This window comes from Bos taurus, chromosome 1 (genome assembly GCF_002263795.3).
Source record: "Bos taurus isolate L1 Dominette 01449 registration number 42190680 breed Hereford chromosome 1, ARS-UCD2.0, whole genome shotgun sequence".
In the NCBI taxonomy this organism is placed as follows: Eukaryota; Metazoa; Chordata; class Mammalia; order Artiodactyla; family Bovidae; genus Bos; species Bos taurus.
This window is the reverse complement of record NC_037328.1, coordinates 89,696,152-89,722,588: the sequence shown is the minus strand read 5'-3', so window position 1 is coordinate 89,722,588 and position 26,437 is coordinate 89,696,152.

The window sequence follows — 26,437 nt, the reverse complement described above, 5'->3', positions numbered from 1 at the left end:
GGAGTCCTGACAAAAGCAATTGACAAAGGCACGGTTTATAATAAATGAGAATCTTGGAATTCTACTGCCAAATTATGCAGACCTTTCCAGAAAGAGTAAGTCAAAGTGGCTCGGATAACTGGCTCACAATTAACAGTGACAAAGAGCAGCATTGCTCCAGTCCTGCCCCTTCTATTGGTTTCCCTGTGGGTGTCCCTTTTGGGACTTCTCAGGTGGCTCAGCAGTAAAGAATCTGCCTGCCAATGCAGGATATGCAGGTTCGATCCCTGGGTCAGAAGATCCCCTGTGAAAAAAAAAAGAAGAAGATCCCCTGGAGAAGGAAATAGCAACCAACTCTTGCATTCTTGTCTGAAAAATCCCATGGATAGAGGAGCCTGGTGGGCTATAGTCCATAGGGTCACAAAGATTCCAACATGACTTAGCAACTAAACAACAACAACAAAGCCAGGAAATGTTGCAAAAATACCTTAGTTGGACCCACGTGAGTTAGAATGATTAGTTCAGTCATTATCAGGACTTTGACAAGAAAAGAGGCACTCAAGGCCACACAAGGAAAAATATTCCATGGTAAAAGGAAGCAAATGTCAGTAGTACAATGCTTACGATTTTGTACCTGAGAGTTCAAACAATGAGACCTGAATGACTCAAAGATGTTCTTATAACCACACAAATGTGTACTCTGGGGTCCAGGGCATAATGAGACTGTGGCCAGTCCAGTGTTCCAACCCCGTCCTGGATCTCTGCCCCTGGTGTCCTGTTGAGCTTCCGCCTGGATCCATCCTGCCTCCTTTCATTTCTGGCACAACTCTGTTGTTTTCCAGTCCAGAACCCAAAGCAGCCCTTGCAAATCAGAGTGCCATATGGATAGGGAAGAAGGTAACATTGAGCCATCTCATTTATCCTCACAGCATTAGTTTGAGGTAGGGAAGGACAAGAGTTAAAAAATGACATCATAGAGAGACACAGTGAAGCAGGAAGAAATCAAGGACTGAGGTCAGGAAATGGTGGTGTTTGAGGACAAAGCCCCAAGGCTTCTAACAGCCAGTCTTAGGCTCTTGGACAGGATGAAACTGCTAGCATACTACAGGGAAACAGAAAAACTATGTTAGTAGTTTTTGCTTGTTCGTTTTTAATAATCCGTAGGCCACATCCCAGCTAAAGTTAGTGGGTAAATAGAACCTATTTCTCTCTTTGTAGCATTTGTCAAATCAGATTTTTTTTTTTTTTTTTTAAGCACCTTGCTTGGTCAAAAGCATCTGGAAAAATGACCAAACCATTTTTTCTCACCATTTCCCTTTAGTTCTGACAAAATAGGATTGCAAACTGAGAATGAGGATTGCTGCTCTGGTCCCCAGGTCCCCAGGACTGCCTTGCAGGACTGAGCCAGCTTTGTCTGTTTAAGATGAGTGCTCACCTGGGTGCCACCAGGGAAAAGATCTTGCGACACAGGTGAGACAGCACAGCCCTCCCACCCAGGCTCCATCCCCAAGTGCTCAGCTCAAGGGTTCTATAAGGATTCCCAGAGATGGAGCATTTGCTGGCAGAAATATTGTTGACATGAAAGAGCCAGTGCCAAGATTTTAGGATGCTTATATAGCTCATGTCCATTGCAGTGGTCTTGGATCTCTCCCTCTTAATTGCCATTCCTTGTCTCTCGCTAGAAGCCTCTTACATTGAATCTCTTGATGGTAGAACATTGTAATGCAAAGGAACAATCTTTGGGCTGGGAGCTCTGAGACCAACATTCTTTTTGATGGATTAAATATATATATTTTTTCATTGTTAGGCCATTTGTCTGGTAGGTTGAGAGATGGCTCTTGATTTTATCTTGGGAAATTTCCTTTTTAATTAAAAACACTGGTCCTCACCTTTAAGATCTTCCTATTTTAAGGAAAAAAAACAGACCTCAATATTCTTTAGTTAATGTTTGCAGAATGACTTTTGGGTGATTAGTGGAAGAGTTCCTTCTGCCTGTCAAGTTAATCCAATTTCAGTGACTTAGTTTTTTTAAACTCTATTGAATCACCTTGTTTTGTCTTTGTGGCACAGTCATTGCTAATTGTAGACTCTCAGAGCTAAGGGGACTTGGAGTTCAGTTCTTTTTGTAGATAAGGACATTCAGATCCAGACACATAGCTGCATTTGCTGGTGTGTAAGAGACATCCTTCCCCAGTGTAGCAAGCAAAAATTTCCTCGCATCTTATGAGTCATGGTTGCTGACTGAAGGAAGATGTAAATATCAAATTTGCTTTAGAGCAGTTATGTCATCAGAAGAGAAAATACGTTATTTCGTTCACATAACTATAGTATAACGCATTTCCAATAGAAAATTAGAAGTTGTGAGTATATATGCTGCTGCTGCTAAGTCAGTTCAGTCGTGTCCGACTCTATGCAACCCCATAGACGGCAGCCCACCAGGCTCCCCCGTCCCTGGGGTTCTCCAGGCAAGAACACTGGAGTGGGTTGCCATTTCCTTCTCCAATGCATGAAAGTGAAAAGTGAAAGGGAAGTTGCTCAGTCATGTCCAACCCTCAGCGACCCCATGGACCGCAGCTTTCCAGGCTCCTTCGTCCATGGGAGTTTCCAGGCAAGAGTACTGGAGTGGGGTGCCATTGCCTTCTCAGTGTGAGTAAATATAGTAATATGTAATCTGAAAAAGGTAAATTCTGAAAAATAATTGTGTTCATGCATGCTGTTGCTTATCACTTCCAATAAATATGTAATGAAAGTACAGAAAATACCCCCTCCCCTGAAGTCTTCAGTGACATTATGCATGCATCGTGCACATGAGTAAATATGTTCAGTAACCTTTTAAAATCTCACGTAACCCGACTGTGCTTTGCAAACACCTAGGGCCCCTTCAGAAAGAGTCACTTGTAAACAATTTTCAGAACTGTGAAAAGGATTTCAAAGGTTTTTTTTTTTTTCTCCTTTACCAAAGAAAGCCGTGTGAGAGGAGGAGGAGCAGGCGGGGGTGGGGAGTGTCAGAGATAAGAGCTGCTGCTGCTGCTAAAACCCCACACCCAGTGGCTGGTTAGTGATTCAGTGTAGAGGGCAATTGAGAGAGAAGCTCAGCTGGTGCCTTGAAAAAAAAAAATAGAGTGCAAGTCTGTTCTCAGCAAGTAATAGCCTCCATCATTTTAACCTGGGCCAAGTGGGTGGAACTGCCCCTCCCCCCTAGCCCCCGCAGTCCTCTGGCTGCCCTTGACTTTCATTCATTCTGATTTTACCAGCACAGAACAAAGACAGGGCACTGGGAGGCAAGGTGGGACCTGCCCCAGGCCGCACTCTAGGCCCAGATCTGAATGGGAAGTGGGCTATTAGTCCCTGAAATTGCTCTCTGGGTTTTCCTTGGCCTGTATGGTTCTTTTTTGTACTTATATACTTTTTTCTTTTTCTTTTTTTAATAACTTGGTTTTGAATTGACCAGCAGACCTGTCTGTTTGCTCAGCTTGATCTAAATTGGCTTTTGGTTCAAACTTCAGGTGGTTTTTCAGTTTGACTCTGCTCCTCTCTCTCCAGGAAGACAAGTTCGCCCATATTTAGCATCTTTGCTGACAGAGAACCAGCAGGCTTGCTGTTTGAATCTACATCTGAATGTACCGTTTGGCCAAAAAAAAAAAAAAAGATCACTCTTTTAGGTTCGTGGAATTTGGTTGCTTTATTTTTGGCCACAGTGCTTCTCTGTCATGTTGTTTTACATTTCTCTGGAATTCTCTCTTCTGTGGCTCTTTCAGCAAATTTTCTCTGCATTGCCAGCTTTTATGAACAAATGGGAGACAGCCTGAGTTCTGCAGTGTTCATCAATACTGGAACCTGAAGCACCTATGTGGGGTGCCCCACACAGAGATACTCTCTCTGGAGGACTGCGTCTTGAAAACAGAATTATCACTTACTCTCCTAAATCAGTCAATCCTGCACCTTTCGCAGTGTGTCAGTGGTGAACCTGTGTATGCTCCTAATAAAGTAATAATTAATCATTACCACTCAGATGCAGTATCACATATTAACAGGGGTAGTTCAAAACAATCCACAGAATGTAAAGGATACAAGCCAGTAACTCTCCTTCCCATAAGATAATTTCAAGGAACATTTTTCTGTAAACTTAATTTTGCGATTCTATATTTGATTTCATGTTGATAAATTTGGGAGAACAGAGGTTCACAAAAATTGTGCTTTAGAGAATTGCCCGAGTAATTGTGGTTAGGTATTGATCTAGGTTAGAAGTTGTAGCTGAAACCCGGTGGCCCGAGCGGATGGACAGAGAGAGGCAGTGTAAAGAGTGACTGCTGCTAAAGAGAAAGCACAGCTTGACAGGAAAATGGCCCAAACAGATTTTATTCAGCAACTATTGCAGTAGGGGTAAAGAGACCTCAATATAGAACTGGGCTCAGTTCTAAAGACATCATGGACAAGGCAGGATTTATAGCCAAGGAGCAGGGTGGGGTCAGTGGGTGGAAAATTACTGAGAGCAAGCCTGGGATGGGGAAGGATGTTGGTTAAACAGACCTGACAGGATTCTTGAAGGCAGGCCAGGGCGATCAGGTATCACTCAGTGAATGAAGAATTTGATCAGATAGAGAGGGTGATCAGATATGAGGATGAGGGATTCTCTAAATTGACTTAAGCAAGACTCTTGCTAAAACTGATGGTTCAGGCACAAGAAGGAGGGACGCCAGGACTGAGGCCCAGAGGGCTCAGAGGAGCCCCATTAAAGTTTCATCAAGGACAGAATTTTGTCGCTGCAAAGATGTCTGATTATGGCTTTAACTGGGCTAGATTGCTTTAATATATTGTGGTTAAAATTTGTTTTTTTTTCTTTCTTGCTGACCTTTGTATGTGGGTGGGAAAGGAGAAAGTTGGTGTATACAGTCACTCACAGAACTTAGCAGATACAACCTTTTTCTTTTTTTATTTTAATTGATTTTTTTTTTTTTTTTGGCTGCACTATGTGGCTTGCAGCAGGATCTGAGTTCCCAAACCAGGGACTGAACCTGGGCCATGGTAGGGAAAGCGCTGGATTGCCAGGGAGCTCCCTACAATCTTACAACTGCATTTTCTGGAACAGTCTCTCCCCTTTGGTTCCCAGGGCAGGGGAAGAGACTAGAGAGCTGTGCAAAGGCTTTTCATTGACTCACCCAGAAGGGACACGGCCACTTCCTCTCACAACTCATTGGCTAGAACCAGTTACATCACCCCACGATGGCACCCCACTCCAGTACTCTTGCCTGGAAAATCCCATGGACGGAGGAGCCTGGTAGGCTGCAGTCCATGGGGTCGTGAAGAGTCGTACATGACTGAATGACTTCCCTTTCACTTTTCACTTTCATGCATTGGAGAAGGAAATGACAACCCACTCTAATGTTCTTGCCTGGAGAATCCCAGGGATGGGGGACTGGGCTGCTGTCTATGGGGTCGCACAGAGTCGGACACGACTGAAGTGACTTAGCAGCAGTAGCAGTTACATCACCTCACCTAATATTAGACCTGGGAGCTGGGAAGAGTATGTGAATAGTGAAAGTCCCTCAGTTGTGTCCAACTGTTTTTGACCCCATGGACTATACAGTCCATGGAATTCTCCAGGCCAGAATACTGGAGTGGGTAGTGTGTGCTGTGGGGAGGATTCATGCCTTTTTAGAGAAGTGGGGGCTTGCTAATTACCAATTGGATCCAAAAAGTCGACCCATGGCAATGGGGCCTCCTCCAACTCCACATTTCAGTGTGTTAGCTGATACCCGTTCCTCTACATCTTCGATCACCTCAGGTAAATTAATACCACCTATTCTTCAGGTCTGGTGGTTCACATGGTAAAGAATCTGCCTGCAATGCAGGAGACCAGGGTTTGATCCCTGGGTCCAGAAGATCCTCTGGAGAAGGAAATGGCAACCCACTCTAGTATTCTTGACTGAAGAGTCTCATGGATAGAGGAGCCTAGTGGGCCAAAATCCATGAGGTCGCAAAGAGTCGGACATGACTGAATGACTAACAGTAACAGCTTTTCCCTTCGCCAGGGGATCTTTCCAACCCAGGGATCAAACCCTGGCCTCCTGCATTGCAGGCGGATTTAGAAGTTCACTTAATGAGGATTGTTGTGTGTTCTATATTTACACTTATACATGTATGTTATACATGCCTTCCGTTGCCTTTAGGAGCAAGGTCAAAAGAAATATTGCAAATATGGAGCACAAGAACAGGAAAAGGCTTAATTCTTAGATGTGTCTTGTTGTAGTTTTAATTCAGCCCAATTATTAGAACATATTTAAACCATCAAGCAAAATAGTTACATGGACCTTCCTTACCCCAGGCACAAAAGCTTTCAAATAGTGGATGTGGATATTTCCTATTTCCAGGAATGTCCTTTGAACTTTTGTTCAGAGAACATCTTGAAAGGGAACGATTTAGGGATATTCTTTTCAGAGTGCCCACTTTGCCAGGAAGTGCTCTAGGAAGGGATTATGAACTGTATCTGGGAGGTGCATTAGTTTAGCAGTAGTGGTTAAGGGCTTCCCAGGTGGCTCAGCGGTAAAGAACATGCCTGCCGGTGCAGGAGACGTGGGTTCTATCCCTGGGTCCAGAAGATCCCCTGGAGAAGAAAAGGGCAACCCACTCCAGTATTCTTTTCTGGGAAAGCCCATGGACAGAGAGCCTGGTGGTCTACAGTCCATGGGGCTGCAGAAGAGTGGGGCAGGACTGAACGACTAAGCAGCAACAGTGGTGCTTCAGGCCACATGGATACATGTAGATACATGTATGTATACGCATGTATGTATATGTGTGTATACAGTTGACCCTTGAACAATATAGAGGTTAGGGGCACCAGCCCTGCATGCAGTAACCCCCTCCCCCTGTATAATTTATAATCAGCCTTTCACATCCCAGTTCCTGCACACCTGCAAATTCAACCAATCCCAGATCATGAAGCACTTAGCACTTAAGTACTGAAAAAAGTTCACATATGAGTGGACCCGCGCAGTTCTGTGTTGCTCACTGGTCAGTGGTATATGTGTGTATGCATCATATGTGCGTGTATAAAGTTGTAGGTGGGCTGTGCTTCCTACAGCACGGCACAGCCCAGTGACTCCTGATTTACCCAGCTCGTTTACTAATTTTGTTATCTGATGGGACTCCTGGACTGGCTAACCCTGTGGAAATGGGCGACGAAAGGCCCTCCCTGGGGCTCTTGCTCTAAAAGAAACTGGTTGCCTTTTAGTAGTTTCTCAGCAAACAGTGAAGAGATTTACTAGTTATTTCAGAGAAATGAGTGAATAAATTGGACATGTGGTGCAAATTATGCTAACTCTGGCAGCATTGGACATTTAAAAGGTCAAAAAAAGTCTCTATTATGGTAAAAGGAAAATTACAATTATGTAAATAGGGAGTTTCACTATATTACTTGTGTTAATCTCTTATCTCCAAAGGAGTAAATGGTTTTAGTGTATGGTATACAACACAGAACCATTAAGTCCGTGAAAGCAGTATTTACTGAGAGAAATAGGAAAGTCTAATTTAATTTAAAACCCATGCATCCCGGGGAGCATCTGGCTTTTCCATATCGTGCTTCAGAGCCATGAAGTGGAGCAGGCAAGGGTCCCCTGATGCATGTGAAGCAGTGAGGCCCACTCAGAGATGAGCCCTCAAAGACCTACAGGGTAGTATCCATGTTCTGATGCTTTTGGAGCGAGGCCATTTTCTCTTGAACCAAAACACACAATTGGGAACAGAAAAAATTTTGATATTCACATGTCAAGTCGGTTAGAATTAACTAGTTTGCTGAGCAGCTGAGCCAGATTTTACAAACTTGAGCTCGTTTGGGGTCCTAGATTCCTTCCTGGCATGCTGATTTTCAAGCTGGTGCCCATTATGCTGCTCATATTAAAATGCTATGAAAGCAAAGCATTTTGTGTTGAGTAGTTGAGCAAACTCTATTATACGGTAATTATACTATCAGTATAGAATCTAATTTTATATGGTGGAGGGGGTTTTAACCAAATGCAAGAGGAAAACTAACGAACAGAATTTTTTCTTTATCACTATGGGATGGTAAAATTACAGAACTGTGCTCACTTGGGAGGCTATTTTTAAACCTATTTCTACTAAATAAAATTAACTCCAATTTTGCTGTATTTTAATAAAACTTAGCCACTGTAAAAATAAATGTAAATTCTAGGGGGTTGCCTCTATCTGATGCTTGTTGACCAGGGAAAAATGCCTCTGTCAGTGACCAATCATAGGCACACTTGCTCCATTACACATACTATTTTAAGCGTCATTGGGATATTAGGCCTCAGGTTACAAGTGAGTAGGACCATCTCAGATGTAATTTCTTGCTAACATTGGTGACTTGGAAGATGTGGAAGGGGGAGGGGAAGACCTTGTTAGCTATGGAATCAACTGAGAAACTCAGGTTACTTATGAATTAATGAGATTGGTTATATCATTTATTGGATTTAATTAAATACTTCTTATTAAATGCCTGCCATGTGCAGGGCATTCCATTAGGGACTGGAGATGAGTAAGAGTAGGGAATATATAATCTACTGTGCATCATTTGTATTTGTTTATTGGTTGCTATATAAGTATTAAGAATTAAAGTAATTACAAAGAAAGGGATTATCCAGTACATGGATTATCCAAGCTCTTTACAGCTCCTTTTCCTCTGACTACTTTACAGCTCACATCTACCTCTTCAGGGAGAAAGATGAAAAAATAAGTGAAAACAAAACAGTAAAGCTTATTTTCTGCTTGTTAGGAAACCTGGAAAACTGGGCAGTTGGGAGCAAGAAAATGTACCAGTTAAGAGTTATAAACTTAGTGGTTTTTCTTTGTTGTTTGATGCTATTGACAGATAAATAATGTACATATGCATTCATTTGTTATACACATGATATATTTCCAAAGATATTCATGTATGCAAACATATGGATATTAAGAATATACAGTACACATCCTGCACATGCTTAGGGTTGTGTGATGCATAACGTCTGTTCTGTTACAGCTAATGCAAGAGAAGAAGCAAATCTAGTAATCAGATTTCAGTCTGCATTTCCACAGTAAAGGGCTGTTATTTGTTTAAAGCTCTACACTTGGATGCAGAGTCAACAACATGAATTTATGGTCCTGGAAATGTGTGGCTTGCACAATAAAACATACTTATGGAAAACAGATTTTCATTTATTTAGTAAGTATTAATGGTATTCCCAGTTATTCAGTGGTAAAGAATCTGCCTGGCAATGCAGGGGATGCTGGAGACACAGGTTCCATCTCTGGGTCTGGAAGATCCCCTGGAGGAGGAAATGGCAACACTTTCCAGTATTCTCGCTTGGATAAACCCATGGACAGAGGAGCCTGGTGGGCTACAGTCCATGGGGTCACATGAAATCAGACACAATTGAGCATCTGAGCATGCACAATGCACAATGCATTAATATACATTGGGAAACTTAGCCAAAAAAATCTTTATAATAAAATGAAATTGAAAACTAGATGGACTCATACACTACATTGTCCTTTTCTGACACACATCAGTGGTGGCAAGTCTTCTGCCAAAAAATATGCCATTTTTTTTTTACTGGCGTCATCTACACTGGATTTTACTTTTTTTTTTTTCCCTCAAACTTGAAACTCTACTTCCAGCAGGAATTGTGGCCCCCCAGTTGGCCAGAATCTCAGAGAAGGGGCTACCTCTGGGGAGAGGGTCAGGCCAAAAGGGGAGGTTGCTATTTCCTACCCTTTTCTTTTACATCAAATGGCCTCCTCCCCTCAAGAGGAAACTTGATAAGTCTTGTAGTCCAGAGCTCTTCCCTTCAAAATTTGATCCTCTTTTAAGCCAAGGGTTTCCAATCTTTTGAGATATGAATGATGCACTTTTCAGCCTAAAAATGTTCATGAATTCCTAAATGATAGCAGATTGCAGATTTATATCATCCTTTCAAGCCATGATCCTAGAGAAAGAACTCCCTCCTCCCCATACTCAGGAAAGTTATGGGAAAGATTCTTATTAATTTGGGTCACATACCCATTCATTCCTCAAAAGTCAGATTCAGCTCTCTGGGCAGAATCAGCCCAAACTGAACCACATAGAATGGGGCTCAGACAAAAAAAAAAGCAATTCTTTTAACCAGAATAAAGGAGATGTGATGATGAGCTGGCAAAAAAGTGTATGTTTACCCACATTTACAAAAGTGCTTTGAAAAATGATGTAACAATATACAAATGCATAGCATTGATTTCCTTCTTTTGTTCTGCTATAGATTTAAAATAATGCTTAAAAATCAAGCAATTATGTTCAATGTAGCATACATGTTAACATTGTGCTCCCCGTTCAGTTCAGTTCAGTTCAGTTGCTCAGTTGTGTCCGACTCTTTGCGACCCCATGAATTGCAGCACACCAGGCCTCCCTGTCCATCACCATCTCCTGGAGTTCACTCAAACTCACGTCCATCGAGTCGGTGATGCCATCCAGCCATCCCATCCTCTGTCATCCCCTTCCCCTCCTGCCCCCAATCCCTCCCAGCCTCAGAGTCTTTTCCAATGAGTCAACTCTTCACATGAGGTGGCCAAAGTACTGGAGTTTCAGCTTTAGCATCATTCCTTCCAAAGAACACCCAGGACTGATCTCCTTTAGAATGGACTGGTTGGATCTCCTTGCAGTCCAAGGGACTCTCAAGAGTCTTCTCCAACACCACAGTTCAAAAGCATCAATTCTTCGGCGCTCAGCTTTCTTTACAGTCCAACTCTCACATCCATACATGACTACTGGAAAAACCATAGCTTTGACTAGATGGACCTTTGTTGGCAAACTAATGTCTCTGCTTTTGAATATGCTATCTAGGTTGGTCATAACTTTCCTTCCAAGGAGTAAGCATCTTTTAATTTCATGGCTGCAGTCACCATCTGCAGTGATTTTGGAGCCCCCCAAAATAAAGTCTGCCACTGTTTCCACTGTTTCCCCATCTATTTACCATGAAGTGATGGGACCAGATGCCATGATCTTCTTTTTCTGAATGTTGAGCTTTAAGCCAACTTTTTCACTCTCCTCTTTCACTTTCATCAACAGGCTTTTTAGTTCCTCTTCACTTTCTGCCACAAGGGTGGTGTCATCTGCATGTCTGAGGTTATTGATATTTCTCCCACCATTCTTGATTCCAGCTTGTGCTTCTTCCAGGCCAGCGTTTCTCATGATGTACTCTGCATAGAAGTTAAATAAGCAGGGTGACAATATACAGCCTTGATGTACTCCTTTTCCTATTTGGAACCAGTCTGTTGTTCCATGTCCAGTTCTAACTGTTGCTTCCTGACCTGCATATAGGTTTCTCAAGAGGCAGGTCAGGTGGTCTGGTATTCCCATCTCTTGAAGAATTTTCCCCAGTTGATTGTGATCCACACAGTCAAAGGCTTTGGCATAGTCAATAAAGCAGAAATAGATGTTTTTCTGGAACTCTCTTGCTTTTTTGATGATTCAGTGGATGTTGGCAATTTGATCTCTGGTTCCTCTGCCTTTTCTAAAACCAGCTTGAACATCAGGAAGTTCACGGTTCACATATTGCTGAAGCCTGGCTCAGAGAATTTTGAGCATTACTTTACTAGCGTGTGAGATGAGTGCAGTTGTGCAGTAGTTTGAGCATTCTTTGGCATTGCCTTTCTCTGGGATTGGAATGAAAACTGACCTTTTCCAGTCCTGTGGCCACTGCTGAGTTTTCCAAATTTGCTAGCATATTGAGTGCAGCACTTTCACAGCATCATCTTTCAGAATTTGAAATAGCTCAACTGGAATTCCATCACCTCCACTAGCTTTGTTCATAGTGATGCTTTCTAAGGCCCACTTGACTTCACATTCCAGGATGTCTGGCTCTAGGTCAGTGATCACACCATTGTGATTATCTTGGTCATGAAGATCTTTTTTGTACAGTTCTTCTGTGTATTCTTGCCACCTCTTCTTAATATCTTCTGCTTCTGTTAGGTCCATACGATTTCTGTCCTTTATCGAGCCCATCTTAACTGTTTTTAATGCACTAGGTCAGATGCCAACTAGCTTTTAAGAAGAAAAGTCCCGGTACATTTCTCTTTGATTTCCTATCAATCTTGATTTGTCCAGAATGTTCCAAAATTGCCTCTGACCAAAGAGAGTCAGTCCTCGATATCCTTAGGTATTCTTTCTTGCTTTTTCTCTTATAACCATATAGTGTTATTGTGGAGGACTGGTCGCACACAAACCAGTGATATTTGTCTCTTCCTTGTATTAAATCTGCTGCTTCACCCTTGCCAGAGCTTCAGTGGGTTGTCTCAGACTCCAGAGTTCCAGCTCACATGCACAAATACTATTTATTAACACTTAGGCCAGGAAGGAATGATTTCCAATTTCAGTTTAATGCCATGCAGGAGCTGGGGTTTCCTATGGGGTTTTTGGCCAACAGGGTAGATTATAATACCATAGCCTCTGTTTCTGGTAAGTTCTCCTCTGGGAATCTTGGGGTCCTCCCTTGATACTAGACCTTGAGCATGCCCTGCAGTCTTTGCCCAGTAGTGTCTATACCTTTGAGTTTTGGTAGGAACCTGAGTGCTTTTCTCTCAGAAGGCATTTTTAAAGTGAATTGATTTATCTTATCATATACTCAAGAGAGGAATTGCTTTTCCTTCTCAGGTCTTTGTGAAGGGGACATTTTTTTCTCAGGGCAAGGGGATACTTTTTAACTTTTAATTTTTACAGAACAGCCAGGCTACTCTTACAAGAACAGCAACATTTTCCCCAAGGAGAGTTTCTCTTTTGAGATGGTGGAAGACTGGCATAATTCTTTAAAAAAATCTCCCTCTCTGGGCATCCTCTTAACACAAAGATAAACCTGGATTTCTGCCTCAAGGTTGCACCCCCTGACGTGTTCCCCATGTTTATGAATGAATGGTATCTCTTCCTACCAAGATGACCAAGGCAAAAGCTGGAAGTCAGATCTGAGTCTTCTTTCTTTTCAACTTCCTAACTTCATTCAAGCCATTAGCAAGTGTTGTCATTTCTTCTTCCCATTATCAACTGATTCCATTTCCTTCCATCCCCATTCACACAAACTTAATCTCTCCTCTGGATTGCTACGACAGGTCCTTCTGACCCAGTGTCCATAGTGCAGCTGGGCTTTCAGTTCAGTTCAGTTTAGTCGCTCAGTCGTGTCTGACTCTTTGTGACTCCATGGACTTTAGCACAGCAGGCTTCCCTGTCCATCACCAACTCCTGGAGCTTGCTCAAACTCATGTCCATCTATTCGGTGATGCCATCCAACCATCTCATCCTCTGTCGTCCCCTTCTCCTGCTTTCAATCTTTCCCAGCATCAGGTGGCCAAAGTATTGGAGCTTCAGCTTCAGCATCAGTGCTTCCAATGAATATTCAGGGTGGATTTCCTTTAGGATTGAGTGGTTTGATCTCCTTGCAGTCCAAGGGACTCTCAAGAGTCTTCTCCAACACACCACAGTTCAAAAGCATCAATTCTTCCACTCTCAGTCTTCTCTATGGTCCAACTCTCACATCCATACATGACTACCGGAAAAAAAAAAAAAGCTTTGACTAGACAGACCTTTGTTGGCAAAGTAATGTCTCTGCTTTTTAATATGTTATCTAGGTTTGCCATAGCTTTCACTGAAGTGCAAATGTGATCATGTGATTTCCTTACATACAACTTACAGGTGGCTTCTCATTTTCTTCAGGCAGGATTCCAGAAATAGTGCAGAATCTTTCTCATCTCTCTCACCTGTCTCTCACTATTTCCTTTATCACAATCATTGTTCTGCTTATACCAAGCCCTCACTTTTATATAGGGCCCTGGACTGACTTCTGGACCCATTGATTGTGCAGGTCTATTCTCTGGAAATGTCACTCCTCAGATCCCCTTCCTTCACATTATATATATTTCTACCTAGGTTCAGATTTCTGACATCCCCCAGCTGGGCTGAAATGCCCCTACCATGGATCTTCTGTGTTCTCTACCACAACACCCTGTTCATCATTACTCTTCAAATTGCCTTTCCTGCCAACAAGACAGTGAGCTGCATGAAGACACCAGCTATGTCTGCTCTGGCACTGTCGTGCTCCCAGAGGTTAGAACCCACCTGGTACATAATGGACACCCATTACGTATTTACTGTAGCAAATACATTAATATGTCTTGGAAGGCAGCATGGTCCAGGGGAGAGAGTTTTCACTGACAGTCAGGAGGTATAAATTCTGTGATTTTTTTTTCACTCCCTGTATGACTTGTGTGTAAGATGCTATATTAATTTTCCTCCTGGAGGAGGGTCACTCCCTGTTGGGGTAGAATCTGGTCCTTAGTCAGGGATGCCTGGATGAGAGCTGAACTCTGGAGGCAGTGCTCAGCAGCTCATTTTGATTCACTCTCACATTTTCTACCTGTGGCTCTAACTATGAAGGGAAAATGTGAATGCTCTTGCATGCCCCTCAAAATATGAAAAAAAAAAAAGTATCTGAAGGCCCCTGAGTGAGATGACTGATTAGGCTAACTCTGAATTTCCAGTACACTAGAATTGAAATAATAGTCCCAGAGGTAAAATTATACAACAGGAATAATGTTGCAAGCTGATAACACTAACTTTCTGACCTAAGGATGGTCTCTTTTCCTTCTGGAAACCATATTTCCACCAATAACATTCAGAAAGCTGCTTATCTGGGCTGGAGTTCATGTGATTAGGTTAGAAATGGGCTATGCTGGCAGTGGCTATTTGTACTGATTTCTCCTTTTAAAAAAAATGCATTTAGAAAATGATTCAGTTCCTATACAGCAAAATACCTATCTATTTTTTTACAGTGCATTTTTAAAATGGCAAATCATAAACTATTGACCTTAAGAGAAATTCAGTGAATCATTAAAATGCTTCTGCTCACAAGCCCAGTTCTGACTAATTCCTCACACTTGGCATTATCAGATATATTAAGACTTTAGTCACCCTTACCAACCACCTAAATATTGCACACCCTGGCAGCCTTTTGCTAAATGTAAACCTCTGAATCAGGGCGATAGGATTTTCTTTTGGCATCAAATGTATTATTTATCTGTTTATTTTCTGGGATAGAGGGCATGGAACCCAAATGCCTGGTTTCTCTGCAGCCTATGTGCTGGAGCATGCATATTTGCAGAGAGGCACTCCAGTGTTCTTGCCTAGAGAATCCCACGGACAGAGGAGCCTGGCAGGCTACAGGGTTGCAGAGTTGGACACCACTGAGCAACTGAGCACTCCCGTCTGGAGAATGACTGGTGGGCCTCTGACATGGGGGAAGTGAATAATAGAAGGGTTGATGGAGCCACGACTGCCACTCTCAGACTTGCATCATTTTGGGGTGGGATGTGAAGATAAATGCTTAAACAATGTTTTATTTTACTTTTTGGATGGTGATGATTTTAAAACTTCAGTCACTTGAATTAGAAAGTGATTATCTCTCACTTTAACAATTCAAATACTGCAGATATCTCTAAGGTAACAAAAGTCTTCTTGGGCTTCCCTGGTGGCTCAGTGGTAAAGAATCTGATTGCCAATGCAGAAGACAGAAGTTTGATCCATGGTCTGGGAAGATCCCACATGCCATGGAGCAACTAAACCCATATTCCACAACTATGGAATCTGGGAGCTGCAGCTACTGAGCCCAGGTGTCCCAGTTCCTGAAGCACATATACCCTAGAGCCCGTGCTCTGCACCAAGAGAAGCCACCACAATGAGAAGATCGTGCATCGCAATGAAGAGTAGCCCCTGTTGACCACAACCAGAGAGAAGCTTGTGCAGCAACGAAGACCCAGTGCCATCAAAAATAAACAGAGTCACTGAAGATTTTTTTAAAACGTCTTCTAAGTTGCCTCCTCTCCCACTCATATGCCATCATACACTCTTCTAAGTTTTATTTTGTTGTAATTATCGGCACATATATGGCATCTTTGTTTTCTTTCTATTTAAAAATATTTATATAAGAGGCTCATACTAAACATACTGTAACTTGCTTCATTTGTTTATTTAGCCACTTATCTCTCTATCTGCTCATTAGCTTAATGTCTTGGATTTCTGCAGTGTTCTCTTTTCTGAACTCCGTTATGGGACCTGTGCTCTGTGCCGTGAATCTGGCTTTTGTGGACCTACTGTGTTCCATGTTCACTACTTCAGTTGTGCTCTTGTTTTCTCTCTCCAACTGGATTTAAGGACAAAGATGGCATCATCCTTCTCTCAGTGCTTACCACTTAGTAACTGATCGTTTAGAGCTGTTTTTAACCAACTCTTAGGGCTGAATTTCAGTTTAATTTAAACAGGTTCCTTTTTGTAGGCACACGCTTTGAAGTCATGCGTTTTGTATTCTCTGGCCATGAACCAATTACCACACCTACTTGTAGAGCTAAATATTTGTGCACCCAAAGTGAAGCAGATAATTATGCAATTACTCAGATAATTCACAGGAAGACAGGAGTCTGCCTGAATGACTCAGGTGATCCTGGCTACTGTATCGTATATTAAAGGAAGCAAATTCTTTCCTTTATTAAGATGTTTCAAAGTATGGGGATGAACCCTCTTGGGGGTGGAGTGAATTTTGTGGGTAAGCAAGAATTCTTTGTTAAAGGCTTCCCAGGTAATTGTGAAAGTCACCTTCTCTATTTGAAGATTATTGTCACAGAAAGTGATTATGAAGGCTGGCACTGTGCTGGTGGTTGGGAAGGCAGTTGTGAGTAAAAAACACATAAGGTGTCTGTTCTCATAAGGCTTACAGTCTGTATGAGTTTCCTAGAGTTGCTGTAACAAAGTGCTACAAACTGGGTAGCTTAAAACAACAGATGTCTTTTTATTTTTTTAAATTAAGGCAGAATATGGTAGAGTTACAATATTATATTAATTTCAGGTGTATGACGTGGTAATTCAATATTTTTATAGATTCCATTCCATGCAAAATTATTATAAAATATTGGCTGTATTTCCTGTGCCATACATTACATCACTGTAACTTATTTATTTTATACCTAGTAGTTTGTACCTGTTAATATTCTTCACCTATTTTGGCCTTCTTCTGTCATTCTCGGAACCACTGATTTGTTCTCTGTATCTATAAGTTTATTTCTGTTTTGTTATATTTGTTCATTTAAACAACAGAAATTTATCCCCTCACATTCCTGGAGGTGAAAAATTCCAAAACCAAACTGTCATAGGGGCCATGCTCCCTCTAAGGCCTCTAGGGCAGGACATATACTTGTCTGTCTTCATGTCTGGAAGCCCCAGATGTTCCTTGGCTTCTGGTAGCATAACGCCAATCTGTCTCCATCTTCACATGAACATCTTCCCTTTGCATCTCTGTCTTCACTGGTGCTCTCTCTGTGTCCTGTGAGCAAAATTCTCTCTAATAAGGACACTGGTTGTATTGGATTAAGGCTAACTCTGGTGACCTCATCTTAACTTATTTAAATTTGCAAACTCCCAGACACAAATAAGATCACATTTGTAGGTGTTGAGTGGGAAGAACTTCAATTTATTTACTTTTTTTTGAGGGAACACAATGCAACTCATAACAGAGTCTAAGGTTTTACTCCAGTGGGGCAGACAGACATTTATTCAAATCATCAGAGAGACAGATAGAGTATAACCAAGAGGACTTACAGAGGAGAGTGACAGGGTGCTCTAGCATCTCATACAATGAGGATTAGACCTGGTCTGGTTTCTGGGGCAAGTAGGCTTGGGCTGAGTAAGTATTAACTAGGGGCACAGGGGAAGGCAGAGCAATCAGCATATGTGGCAATACCCCAAGAGAAGGATGTAAACACCAAAGAAACTAATGGGATTGGAATGGAGAGAGCAAAGGGCTGAGATGAGGATGATCAGGGCTCAAGAGGTGAGCCATTATCAGACCATGCAGGGCCTGGAGATCAATGCTGGGCATCTGTATCCTCATCCTAAGACAGGCAAGAAGCTGGTGAAGGGTTTAAGCTATGCTGGAGGTTGGGAGGCAATGATGCCTTAAGGGTGAACTCATACGATTTGCATGTCATAACCATCTGTAAAGAGGAAAGATTTTGGAAAAAAAAAAAAAAATACTTGAAGGATGAAGCAAAATAGAAATTGGGGGTCAATTGGACATGAAGAGAACCTAGTTAAGGTTGGTGTGAAGGTTCCTGACCTGAGAAATCTGGTGAGGGAGGGAGCCCTGGAAGATGACCCCACTGGGGAAGGAAGATTATGAAAGGAGCTTCTTTTGAAGTGACATTAAGACATCCAACAAGAGACAGCAAGCAGGCCCTGGATATACAGGGCCTTGTTTGAGGCAGCTAACAATTTGTTCAGTAACTGAAATTTTGTACAGCCCTGAACAAATATATTGGGTGGAAGTCTGGTTTATCCTTCTCAAGCCAAGGGGAGGATTCTGAGCCTCAAGGCTTCCAAAACAGATTTTAAAAACACAAGACAGATCATTCCCTTCTAGCTATAATAAGTGTAATTCTGGCAGCTACCATTGGACAATGTTTGGGAGAGTCTGCTAAGGGGTAAAAAGGCCCAATGAGTGGAATGTTTTAGACATGGCTAACTCAGGGGATGGAAAGTGAAAGTGAAAGTTGCTTAGTAATGTCCAACTCTTCGAGACCCCATGGACTGTAGCCAGTCAAGAATACTGGAATGGGTTGCCATTCCCTTTTCCAGGGGATCTTCCTGACCCAGCAATCAAACCCAGGTTGCTGCATTGCAACCACCAGGGAAATCTGAGCCACCAGGGAAATGGACCGCAATTCAACAATTTTTAATTTTTCCATGAAATATATTACTAAAAATAACAGGGTGAGTAATTAGTGATCCCTAGTTACTGTTTTTTGTTTGTTTTTGTTTTGTATCACAGATCAAGATTAAAATACTTCTGGAAAAGGCAAGTGAAAGACCACTTCCTTTAACCTTACAAGCATCTTCTCAACATAACATAACTTTAGTTTTCTTTCTGCCTCTTGAAAACATCTGCTATCTCTCACCTATAAAATTTCTCAGCATTTTCCCTCAGCCCGGGAGGCCTTTGTAATTTGAGTATTAAAAACATTTGTTGCCCTTTTTCTTGCTGCTTAAATTCATCTAGGCTCATGGGCCAATGTCTTCCTTACTCAGCTATTGTGCTCAGGATCTCGCTAATTAGCTAGCTCTCTCCTGCAAGAGAGCTCATTGCTTTTTCTTGGGGCTGATGTCACTCCCCGAGCTAGGAAGCTCCACACTGTCTTTTATTTCTAGAGTCTCTTTCTTGCACTCCACCTTGCTTTGATTATTCAGACTTTTCCTAAGACCGAAAGAGAAAAGCTGATAATGTATTTCTTTCTCTAAAAGCTGTCTCTAATCCTGAGATAATTTCTCTCCAACTGGGAGAAAAGTTACCTTAGCAACTAAGCAACTAATTGACTCAATTAACTTTTCCCCTCCTCCTTTATCAATATTCAATTAACATTAAATCGCTTCTTTGCTATGCTCTGTAGTTTAATAACCTTCTAAGCAAATAGCTGAAGTGGACCATGGACTGCAAGTAGCTGGATGAAGAATGTCTCAGAGGGGATGAAATGTTTTGGAAGGAGAGTTGTGGCAAACCTAGACAGCTTATTAAAAAGCAGAGACATCACTTTGCCCACAAAGGTCCATATAGTCAAAGCTATGGTTTTTTTTTACATATTCATGTATGAATATGAGAGTTGGATCATAAAAAAGGCTGAGCGCTGAAGAATTGATGCTTTCGAACTGTGGGACTCTTGAGAGGACTCTTGAGAGGACTCCTGAGAGTTCGTTGGACTGCAAGGAGATCCAACCAATTAATCCTAAAGGAAATCCACCCTGAATATTCATTCTAAGGACTGATGCTCCAATAGTTTGGCCACCGGATGTGAAGAGCTGACTCATTGGAAAAGACCCTGATGCTGGAAAAAACTGAAGGCCAAAGGAGAAGGGGGTGGCAGAGGATGAGATGATTAGATAGCATTACTGATTCAATGGACATGAATTTGAGCAAACTCCAGGAGATAGTGAAGGGCAGAGGAGCCTGGTGTGCTGTAGTCCATGGGGTCACAGTCAGCTATGACTTAGTGACCAAGCAACAGCAAGAGACTCAGAACCTGAAGCCATCTTCTTCATTCCCCACCTTCTCTTGGTGTTATTTTAAGACTCCTGGATGCAATTTAGATGAAGCTGTTGGGAATGGAGGGGAAAGGGACGAAACTCTGAAGTGACCAAGATTAATTTTCTAGCAGTCAGTAAAATGGGCCTCAGGACCAGAAACAGGTCCTGTGTTTTGCCTATAAGGAAAAACAGAGTTACATGTTTTGAATTTTGAGTTTATGGACAAGAGATTCATATTATTGTCAAAAGTAATAGAGGGCAATGAAGGAACACCTACCAAATTAAACAAAACAAAACAAAACCAACAATAGCAACTGTAAAGCCAAGAAATAAAAAGTGGGACTTTCCCTAAAAGGATCAAAGGAGAAATGAGCTGGATACTAGCCTTATTCCTGTAAGCTGGTTTGGAAATCCATATACTTTTCTCACCTTCTCCAAATGCAGAAACAAGTTGCTCAATTGAAAATTCTCAGTGCTACACCCATGACTGCATTTGCTTCTTTAACCTCATTATCACCTGCCCCAGACAGTTTCTCTAGCCTGAACATAGGCATATACTTCTTATGTACATCATCCTTTCTGGGAATGAAGGGGGGTAAGAATAAATGCATTTATTCTATTCTGTTATATTAATCATTTAAGCAAAATGAGTGAATAGATACATAAAAATTGGAAAATCATCTCAGTGACCCTTGTTGGGTGCTTGCTGCTGCTGCTGCTGCTAAGTCGCTTCTGTCATGTCCGACTCTGTGCAACCCCAGAGGCGGCAGCCCACCAGGCTCCCCCATCCCTGGGATTCTCCAGGTAAGAATACTGGAGCGGGTTGCCATTTCCTTCTCCAGTGCATGAAAGTGAAAAGTGAAAGTGAAGTCACTCAGTCGTGTCTGACTCTTCGAGACCCCATGGACTGTAGCCCACCAGGCTCCTCCATCCATGGGATTTGCCAGGCAACAGTACTGGAGTGGGGTGCTCTTGCCTTCTCCGACAAGAGTGCATAGGTAGGTTTAAAGATCCCTCAGTCATGTCTGACTCTTTGCGACCCCATGGATTGTACCCCACCAGGCTCCTCTGTCCATGGAATTCTCCAGGCAAGAATACTGGAGTGGGTTGCCATTTTCTTCTGTCATATTCCGTGTACTCTGATGATCTCATTAAGAACACCCTAGGAAGTAGATGCTATTGCCCTCATCTTACAAATGAAGGAATCTAGGCTTGAAAATGTATGTACCTCAGTTAATGCTACACACTGAGTCACTAAAGTTCTGGGATTTGGATCCAGATCAGTTGAATGCTAAAGATCTTTATTCAGTTACTGTCTATGCTGTCTGCATGATCAGGGAAGAGAAATTATTTCCCTAATTAAGCACATGCCTTCCAATGCCATGTCCAGGGACACTCTGACCTTGGCAAATGATCAAATGAAGCTCATGCATACAGAGGTACAAGTCACATGTGTGTAAAAGAACCTGATCCTACATAAACTTCCAATAGTGAGATTCATCTTTCTGTCCATTGTATGAAATAGCTGTGAATATACTGTTTGTTTATGAGCAGCAACCCTGGGACTCAGAACTGCTGGATTTAGCAAATAAAATGACAAGGTGAGCATTTAAATTTCAGATAAACAACAAAAAATGCTTAGTGTATGTATATTCTTTGCAATATTTGGGATATACTTATATTTTAAAAAAATCATTATTTATCTGAAATTCAAATTTTACTGGGTGTCCTGCATTTTATCAGGCACTACAGGGACTAGATTCAGTCACTCCAAAGCATGTGCTTCCTTCTTCTTCACTGTCTTGCCTAATAATGACCCCTATTACTCTGGTGAAGAGCAGAAAAAACATATCACATACACAGCTCTCCCAAATACACCTGTGATCCAGAGCAATTCCCTGGAGGACAGCAATGTGGGGGGGTCTTGCCTTGGACTGGTCTTTCCTAGCACCTCCTCTCTCCCACTTGGAGCTCCCTGGTTGGAGAGTTGCATGTTGCCAACAATGCTTGTTTCTCCTCCTATTTCTCTCTCATCTGTATTTCTCTCCCTAACCCTAAATACGCGCATTACTGCCTTCGCATTTGGTACTGATTATGCATAAGGCTGGGGTCAGTATTTGGAACTGGAAAGACTCATGGATATTGTTTCACAGTGAGGAAACTGAGGGCCTCATACATACATACACATGCATTGTTTATTATAAGTTGCACAGCTAGAAAGAGGCAGGACTGCTGTGGGAACTGATGGTCAGCCAGGAATTTTTCTGCTTTGGGTGACTCTGCTTTACCACACTGTGGGACAAGTTCTACTTCTCTGCTTATATCCCCTTCTCTGATGGTGATGATGATAACTATTATGACAATAATTGATCTCTTCAGTCCTAAGGATTTTATACATTTTTTTTCATCTAATAGTTCGTATAACGGGTAAGTTAAATGCTGTGAGTTGCTAAGTTTGATCCACTAGATTTTCATGCTGCTAACTCTCATTTTTACTCTCCCCAAGAATACCTCAAGAACAACAGAGCCCATCTTGAAATAAGTTACAGTAATTTGCAGAGCGTTTGAGAAGTATGTATTTGTGCTTGTTAAGCCTGACAACTCTTTCAGCTTCTTGTTTCCAAGGAGTGGGTCGATACTGCAGTTGGAGAGGCAGCCTATCTAACTCTGGTACTGAGCCGACATGCACAGTCCTCAGAGGCTCCCTAGACTTCCCTCCTTTCATTTTCTGTTTACACCAGCATGCTTTGCAACTTGTGTGTATTTATTTTATTGCTTTGAAAAATTGAAGATATTTGAGTGTGTATTGTTTTTAAGGAAGAATATAATACAAACACTCAGAAGAATTTCTTTTATGTTACACATTTGCAAATAATTTTGTTTGATATGATTAATTTATAGAATATGGCTTCCCTTGTGGCTCAGACAGTAAAGAATCTGCCTGTAATGCAGGAGACCCAGGTTCGATCCCTAGGTCTTGAAGATCCCCTGGGGAAGGGAATGGCAACCCACTCCAATATTCTTACCTGAAGAAATCCATGGACAGAGAAGCCTGGCCACAGTCCATGGGGTCACAAAGAGTCAGACATAATTGAGTGACTAATACTTCCTTAATCACATGATTAATTTGGAAAGAACTTACAATTTATTGGACCGCATGGGAATATAATGGTTACTACCATTTATTGAGTATCTGCTGGATCACTGAAAAGGCAAGAGAGTTCCAGAAAAACATCTATTTCTGCTTTATTAAGACTATGCCAAAGCCTTTGACTGTGTGGATCACAATCAACTGGGGAAAATGCTTCAAGAGATGAGAATACCAGACCACCTGACCTGCCTCTTGAGAAACCTATATGCAGGTCAGGAAGCAACGGTTAGAACTGGACATGGAACAACAGACTGGTTCCAAATGGGAAAAGGAATATGTCAAGGCTGTATATTGTCACCCTGCTTATTTAACTTCTATACAGAGTACATCATGAGAAACGCTGGGCTGGAAGAAGCACAAGCTGGAATCAAGATTGCCAGGAGAAATATCAATAACCTCAGATATGCAGATGACACCACCTTTAAGGCAGAAAGTGAAGAGGAACTAAAAAGCCTCTTGATGAAAGTGAAAGTGGAGAGTGAAAAAGTTGGCTTAAAGCTCAACATTCAGAAAACGAAGATCATGACATCTGGGGTCATCACTTCATGGTAAATAGATGGGGAAACAGTGGAAACAGTGTCAGATTTTATTTTTCTGGGCTCCAAAATCACTGCAGATGGTGATTGAAGCTATGAAATTAAAAGACGCTTACTCCTTGGAAGGAAAGTTATGACCAACCTAGATAGCATATTCAAAAGCAGAGACATTATTTTGCCAACCAAGGTTCGTCTAGTCAAGGCTATGGTTTTTCCAGTGGTCATGTATGGATGTGAGAGTTGGACTGTGAAGAAAGCTGAGCACCAAAGAATTGATGCTTTTGAACTGTGGTGTTGGAGAAGGCTCTTGAGAGTCCCTTGGACTGCAAGGAGATCCAACCAGTCCATCCTAAAGGAGATCAGTCCTGGGTGTTCTTTGGAAGGAATGATGCTAAAGCTGAAACTCCAATACTTTGGCCACCTCATGTCAAGAGTTGACTCATTGGAAAAGACCTTGATGCTAGGAGGGATTGGGGGCAGGAGGAGAAGGGGATAACAGAGGATGAGATGGCTGGATGGCATCACCAACTCGATGGACATGAGTTTGAGTGAACTCCGGGAGTTGATGATGGACAGGGAGGCCTGGCGTGCTGTGATTCATGGGGTTGCAAAGAGTCGGACACGACTGAGGGACTGAACTGAATTGAACTATGGGCTAGACACTATGTAAGATGTGTTACCTAGTCTACTTCTAGTTTCCAACAACTGCGGAAATGTAGCTATTTTTGTCCCAGTTTCACAACATAGAAAATGTGAGTCTCTGAAGGGTTAAGGAATTTCACCATGAGCATATAGGAAGTGGAAAGGTTGAGTATTCGACTTGGAGCAGTCCAACTTGAAAGTCAGTATGCTTTCCAAATACTGTTTAAAAAGAAGTTGTGTAGTTTATGTTTATGGAAATACTTTCTCTCCTCTTAGACTTTAACAATGTCCATCAGCATGTTAAAGACTCTAAAATTCCTGCAACAAAGAAGTCTATTGGACTTTTAAAAATTTATTTATTTATTTATTTTTTGGCTGTGCTGGGTCTTTGTTGCTGAGTGGGCTTTTCGCTAGCTGTAGTGAGTGGGGCCTACTCTTTAGTTGCAGTGTACGGGCTTCTCATTAAGGTGGCTTCTCTTACTGTACAGCATGGCTCTAGAGCACGTGGGCTTCAGTGGTTGTGGCATTTGGGCTCTGTAGTTGCGGCCCTGGGCTCTAGTGCACAGGCTCAGTAGTTGTGGTGCGTGGGCTTAGTTGTTTAGTGGAATCCTCCTGGACCAGGGAGCAAACCCATGTCTCCTGCACTGGCAGGTAGATTCTTTACCACTGAGTCACCATGGAAGTCCTATTTGACTTTTTGAAGCTCAGAGTTTGCATATAGAACTTTTTTGATGAAAGAAGTTTTTTTTGTTTTTAAAGGGTACATCTATTAACACTGTAGGGACCAAGTATGCAATTACTTTACCCCTCCCATGGTAGGGGCCATGGGTATATCCAGGATTACAGAAGACTTAACACACTGCCATTGGAGGCTCAATTAATGACTTTAAGAGGAAGAACTGCAATATAGAAAAGAAAATTAAGGAGCAAGAAAAATATGGTAATATTTTGAAATATCTGAAATGCTGTCATGTGAAAGACTGCTGCTGCTGCTGCTGCTAAGTCGCTTCAGTCGTGTCTGACTCTGTGTGACCCCATAGATGGCAGCCCACCAGGCTCCCCCGTCCCTGGGATTCTCCAGGCAAGAACACTGGAGTGGGTTGCTATTTCCTTCTCCAAAACATGAAAGTGAAAAGTGAAAGTGAAGTCGCTCAGTCGTGTCCCACTCTTCGTGACCCCATGGACTGCAGCCCACCAGGCTCCTCCGTCCATGGGATTTTCCAGGCAAGAGGACTAGATTGCATCAAAAAAGTCCATGCCTGCATGCATGCTTAGTTGCTTCAGTCATGTCTGACTCTCTGTGACTCCATGTAGCTGGGGAGGCTCCTCTGTCCATGGGATTCTCCAGGAAGAATACTGAAGTGGCTTGCCATTCCTGGAGTGGGTTGCACTCCAATAATGGAGTGCGTTGCCCTCCTCCAGGGGATCTTCCCCACCCAGGGATCAAACCCATGTCTCCTGCGTCTCCTGCATTACAGGTGGATTCTTTACTGCTAAGCCACTGGGGAAGCCCTCCACGGTCTATAAGGGGTAGAAATAGAGCCAGTGCTTAGATGACACAGGGAAGTAGATTTTGGTTTTACTTAGGAACTTCCTAACACAACTGCCAAAAAATGAACTAGACCCATTATTGGAAGTAAAGGACTGTAAATGCCATGGCTACTTGGTGAAAATAGCTGAGTGCTTGAACTAGATAACCTTTAAGAGTTTTGCCATCTATGATTCTGTTTGTATTTAAACTGGTTAACCTCATTCAAAATATATCAATTTAATGATGAGCTGTTTATCCACTAGTTTATATTTGTCTCTATAAATATAAAATTAGCCAATTGTATCATTCGTTTGTTCAGTCACTGTTGTATCCGAAGCTTTGCGACCCCATGTAGCACTTGAAGCTTCACTGTACTTCACCATCTCCTGGAGTTTGCTTAAACTATGTCCACTGAGTCATGTTGCTATCTAACTATCTCATCCTCTGTCGCCCCCTTCTCCTCCTGCCCTCAGTCTTTCCCA